Here is a 6,000-nt window from a genome sequence, read left to right on the forward strand (position 1 = left end):
GGGAATCACTATTGAAGGTCCACTACAGTGACCACTCTTTCAGCCCTTCAGATGATTTTATAAATACCTAATTTTCTGTATTAAATTCCTCTGTGTTTAAAAGAATCCTATAAACAACATGGAAATGTTCTGCACCTTGCCTATATCACCACCAGTATCCTGGTTGTAATATCGTACTAGTTTCACAAGTTATTAGAATCAGTGGAGATTGGGTAAAGGATGCAGGGTTGGTCTCTCTGTATTATTTCTTACAATTGTATGTAAACCTAAAATTATTTCAAAATTAAAAATTTTTAATTAAAAAGAAAATCTGGGGTCTAGAGGTGTAGCTCAGTGGTAGGGTGCTGGCCTAGCATGCCTGAGGCCCTTGCTTCAGTCCCTAGCGCTGAAGAAAGAAAGAGGGAGAGAAAGAGAAAGGACATGATCAGGAAGGAGAAAGAGTCCAGTGAGTTTTCTGTTTTGGCAGGTGGTAGGTCCTCAAGGCTGAAAATCAGGAGACTGGATTGGAAGGTGATCCCCATGTAATCAATTTCAGGCAGGAAAAATATCATTACATAAGTTGTCACTTATGATGATAAATATCATTGCTGAGGGGAGATTGTCTAATGAAGACAAGAGTGCAATTGACCATTCTGGTGGAAATAAAGATGGGAAGAGCTGCTTACAACTGCACTGGAATCTCCAGAAATGAAAGACTGAGGGTTTACATTCTCAGCATGACACAGGGTCAGAGACCAGGGCCGCTCTTGACCACTGGGGGGGGGGGGGGAATACACACATACACACACACACACACACACACACACACTTTACATATATATGTAAAGTGCTCCTAGGTTCAATCTCAAGTACCAAAAAGAGAGAGAGAGAGAGAATTGGAAAGGGGATATTTGGGTAGACAGCAGTTTCCCAACTCCCCAAATCCAAAATCCAGTGAGAACTCCTTGCAGGTGGAAGCAGCCCCTCTTCCCATCCGCTGATCCTCATTTCCCTGGGAGCTGTAGTGGTCTCACCTGAGGATGTTATTGCTCCAGGGCAGGCTGATTGCTTGAGAAGGCTCCACCCACCTCTGTGGCTTCCAGATTTGTAAGAATAGCTTCCAAGAAACCTCAAGGACCAGCCCGAGTCTGACCCTAGTTTACAAAACAAGCCTTGGGCAATTAAGTGAACAGAAACCTGGGGAACAGGGGCATGACTGGAGTCTAGAGGAGCTGTGTCAGGGAGGAAAGAACACAACAACGTTCAACTTCGCTGAATTTGTGACAGGGGTTCACTTGATGCTTTGACTATATCCCTTCTGGCTTTGAAAGTTACATGCCCCCCCCCCCAAATCCTCTTTTCCCTAAACTTCTCCCCGGTCTTCTTTTTCCTAATCTTCTCCCCCATCTTCTTTTCCCTGATCTCCTTCCTGATCCCTCCTCCCTAATCTCATTTTCTCTGAATCACCTCCGTAAAAGTCCCCTGTTCCTGAAGATAGGCAGAATCACAGCCTTTGGGACAGGAGTCTCCTGTGTCTCCCCTTTGCTAGCAAAGCAATAAACCTTCTTTTTCCTTTTTCTCAAAACCGTGTCCTCATTATTGGATTGGCATCAGAGACCAGGACTGAGATTTTGGCAACAAATTTATGAATATGATATAAGGGCACATGGCAGAGATTTGGGATTTTGTTCTTCAAATGGAAATAGTGTTTCTGTTGTTGTTTTGTACTAGGGATTAAACCCAGGGGGTGCTTTACCACTGAGCCACATCCCCAGCCCTTTTTATTTTTTTATTTTGAGACAGGGTCTCACTAAGTTGCTTAGGGCTTTGCTAAATTGCTGAGGCTGGCCTTGAACTTGTGATCTTCCTGCCCCAGCCTCCCAAGTTGCTGGGATTACAGGCATGTGCCACCGTACCTGGTTCAAATTGAAATAGTTATAAGAGCTCATCTGAGTGATTGAAATCTGGGCTCTCCATTGGCCTTTATCAAATGGAGCTGGATGCCAGAAACTCCTTAGGATGGTGTGGAAGAAAGAAGCCCAACCCTGGGCTCGATGGCTGGACGGGGCAGGCACCACGTCCTCCGTCCAACCCGAGAGGGGATGATTCCCAGTTGCCTGGTTTCTCGCCGGAGATCATTGCTTCAGTATGTTACCAGTAGGTGCCCCAAGTCCCACCCAATATCCCTCCACTCAACCACCAGAGTGACATGAGTGACATGCTGAGTCTCCAGCCTACCCCTCACCCACCTGCCACCTGAAGGTTTCTGTCCACGTTTTCCCAGCAACTGGAATTTTTCAGGTGATTAGGCACCTCATAGCATAAACTTGAAAAGCTGTAGATGAACCAACATACATCTATTTATACAATTTAGATTATGGATTTGATGACACAAATATTGAAAATCTGAGTTATATAGCTCATAACTTCTAAGTGAGCTACACATAACTTTTTTTTTTTGGTACTGGGGATTGAACTCAGGGGCACTCGAGCCCTGAGCCACATCCCCAGGCCTATTTTGTATTTCATTTACAGACAGGGTCTCACTAAGTTGCTTAGTGCCTCGCTTTTGCTGAGGCTGGCTTTGAACTCATGATTCTCCTGTCTTAGCCTCCCGAGCCGATGGGATTACAGGAGTGTGCCACCGCACCCAGCTACACATAATTTATCAAGCATACTTTTTGCCCTCTGCCCACTCATCATGAAATGGTTTCTGTTTCCTTTTTGCAGAGCTGGGGACTGAGTTGTACCCCCAGTCCCTTTTGTCCTATTTATTTATTTAGATGGACACAACACAACACAATTTTCGTGTGGTGCTGAGGATCGAACCTGGGTCCCACCCGTGCTAGGCGAGCGCTCTACCTCTGAGCCACAATCCCAGCCCCCTTTTTTTCCTATTGTTTTGGTTTTTGGACACAGGATCTCGCTATGTTATCCAGGCTGGACCCAAACTCATACCTCAGCCTCCTGAGTAGCTTTCCGTTTTGAAATATATGTTAGATACACAAAATTAGAAAAAATAAAACGTTTTCTATATGGCCATCATATAGACTCAGGAGTTTTTATTCTTTGTTTCTTTTAGTGCAGAAGTGTTAAAGCAAATTCCAGGCATCATGACATTCTACTCTGATATATTTCAGCGAGCAGCCATTAAAAAATAATCCTGGGGCTGGGGTTGTGGCTAAAAAAATATGAACTCAAGGAAAAAAAATACTTTTATGTAGATTCCAAAAAATGTAACCTCTGAGGCCCCCACCTCCCCCGACCTTGGGTATAAAGTTCCAAACATTTCCAGACTCAAGGTCCAGAGAATTTTAAGTGATAGCCTCTCTGGGCCCTGCAGCCAATAAACCTGCTTCTTGATTCCTTGGTGTTTGGCCTCTTCTGCCCTACATCACAACCACAAGAGCGGGATCCCAGAGAGAATAAATTAGACTCCTATGTATATATAATCTGCCAAAATTCGTTCTACTATTATGTATAACTAAAAAGAGCAAATAAAATAATGATAATGATAATCATCATCATCATCATCATCATCCTGCCAAGTGCTCTGGTGCATGCCTATAATCCCAGCAGCTGGGGAGACTGAGGCAGGAGGATTGCAAGTTTGAGGCCAGCCTGGACAATTTAGCAAAACCCTGCCTTGAAATTTAAAAATACAAATGATAAAAAGGGCTAGGTGTAAATTTCTACAGTAGAGTGCCCCCACATTACAAAGGGAAAAAAAAAAAAAGAACATATTGGCTATCCAACCATAATCAAACATTTCTAGTTTTCTCCAACTGTCTTTTCGTGATGGCTTTGTTCAAGTCAGGATTCACAGAGGGCCTCCCGTCACGGCCACACTGGGTGGTGGTGGTGTTGTTCCAAACCGTCTTTTTGAGTCACTTTTGTTCTGATGTTTTCTGTTCACTCCATTCCGTTGCCTCGTGGCAGAAATGGGTCACCCGTCTCTCAGAACTTCCTACACTCTGGACTTCCCTGCTTTTCATCCTGTCCCATAAGCTGTACTTTGTCCCCCTGTTCCCCATTACTTAACCCCAGGCCTGAGTAGACTCAAACCGGCCTGTGGGTGAGAGCACACAGCTGAGACCTTCGGAAAGCGTCCCCTGAGGCCTCTGGGTGGGGAGCTGGACAGCCAGCCTTCCCCTCCGGAAAATTCCCAACAACTTTCCACTTGTAGTGGAATCTTCCTTCCTTATCTGAGGCAATGATTTCATTAGTGATTGGAAAAATCAGTGCCTTGCGCCTGGATCAGCTGGAATTTTTCTGTAAACAAGAATTCCTCCCAACAACCAGGTCTGTATGGTTACCCAGAAATGTAGTTCAATGAGGAGAAAGAAGACAGAAGTTTTTTTCCTTTCTAAAAAGTAACGTTAGCTGGGCACGGTGGCACATGCCTGTCATTCCAGCACTTCGGGAGGCTGAGGCAGGAGGATCTCAAGTTCAAAGCCAGCCTCAGCAAAAGCAAGGGGCTAAGGGACTCAGCGAGACCCTGTCTCTAAATAAAATACAAAATAGGGCTGGGGATGTGGCTCAGTGATTGAGTGCCCCTGAGTTCAATCCCCAGTTTCTCTGGATTAGTCCCAATTAGTCTCATGTCTAAGCCAAGGTCACAGGTTTGGGAGAAGGACCTAGCAGAGGTGAACACCCTTCTCATCACATGGTATCAGAGTTGCCTACATGGGTACGGCTGTTAAGAAAAAAAATTTTTTTTAATTTGTGGTAAAATATATATTGCTAAAGTGACATTTTAAGTCATTTAATGCAGGCAAAAAATATTTGGCGAGGATTTCGTTTTGTTTTAGTTTCTTTGCTATTTGCCTAGCATGTTCGTTTTCTATTGATGCTGTACCAAGTCACCACAATACAATCACTAAAGGTAACACAAATTTATTCTCTGCGGATCATCAACACCCACCAAATCAAGGAGCACAGGAAGGCTCCTCCGTGGAGTTGCTAGGGAGGAATCCTTTTCCTGCCTTTTCCCAGCCTCCAGAGGCACCTGGGTTTTTTGGCTCAGTGTCTCTTCCTCTGTTGCTATGATACTCTATTTATTTTTTGGTCCATGGTCCCTAGCTCCAGGGATTAGGACAATAAGGGTGAAGTATTTGGCTTCTTGTCTTTGGTTTCCAAAGAGGCTTCAAGGCCATAAAGGCCAGGAGCCCTCTGTTAGGAAGGTGGGGCACTTTCAGCCTCAGAAGCAAGGTCTCTCTCCTACCTGACCACCCCCCTTCACCTGCTCCTTTTTCTCCCCAAGGCAGGTCTTAGAAACTAGAGCTTCCTGAGATGGGCCACAGAGAGGAAAAACCTACCCTAGCCTTCCCCCACCTCGGAGATGGCCAGAGAAAACATTGCCTGAGAGTAGATCTTTTTTTTTATTTCTTTCTTTAAAAAAAAATCTGTATTGCTGAGGATTGACCCCAGGGCCTTGGGCACGCTAGACAAGCGCTCACCCCTGAGCTGCCCCCAGCGCATGAAGCTCTCAAACCTCTCCTGGCAGGAGCAGTCCTGCCCGTGCCCCAGAGGGAGGGGTGCAGGCCGACAGTGCCACTGGGCTCTGCCCTCAGTCCAGCAGAACTAGAGGAGACCACCTCTACCCAGTCACCCACGCTTTAGTCACGCTCATGCCTTGAAGTCTCCATAGAAGCCCCAAATGACAGAGAGCTTTCCCGGGAGCTGAACACCTAGAGGTTCCTGGAGGGTGGCACACCAGGAGGGTATGGCAGCTCCTCCCGGGTTCCCGTATGCCTGGCCCCGTTCACCTCTTCACCTGTCCGCTTCGTAACATCCCCTGCAATAAACCCACTAAAGAGGGTGTTTCCTGGAGTCCCGGGAGCTGCTCTTGCAGATCAATCGAACCCCCATTTATAGCTGGTGGGTCCGAAGCCCAGGTAAAGCATATGAATGGGGCTCTCCAAGTGTCTGAACTGAGCAGTCCTGGGGACCCAGCCCTCAGCCTCTGGGATCCGATGTCGTCCCCAGGTAGACACTGTCAGAACCCAGTTGAAATACAGG

The sequence above is a fragment of the Urocitellus parryii genome, chromosome 11, assembly GCF_045843805.1.
Source record: "Urocitellus parryii isolate mUroPar1 chromosome 11, mUroPar1.hap1, whole genome shotgun sequence".
Classification (NCBI taxonomy): Eukaryota; Metazoa; Chordata; class Mammalia; order Rodentia; family Sciuridae; genus Urocitellus; species Urocitellus parryii.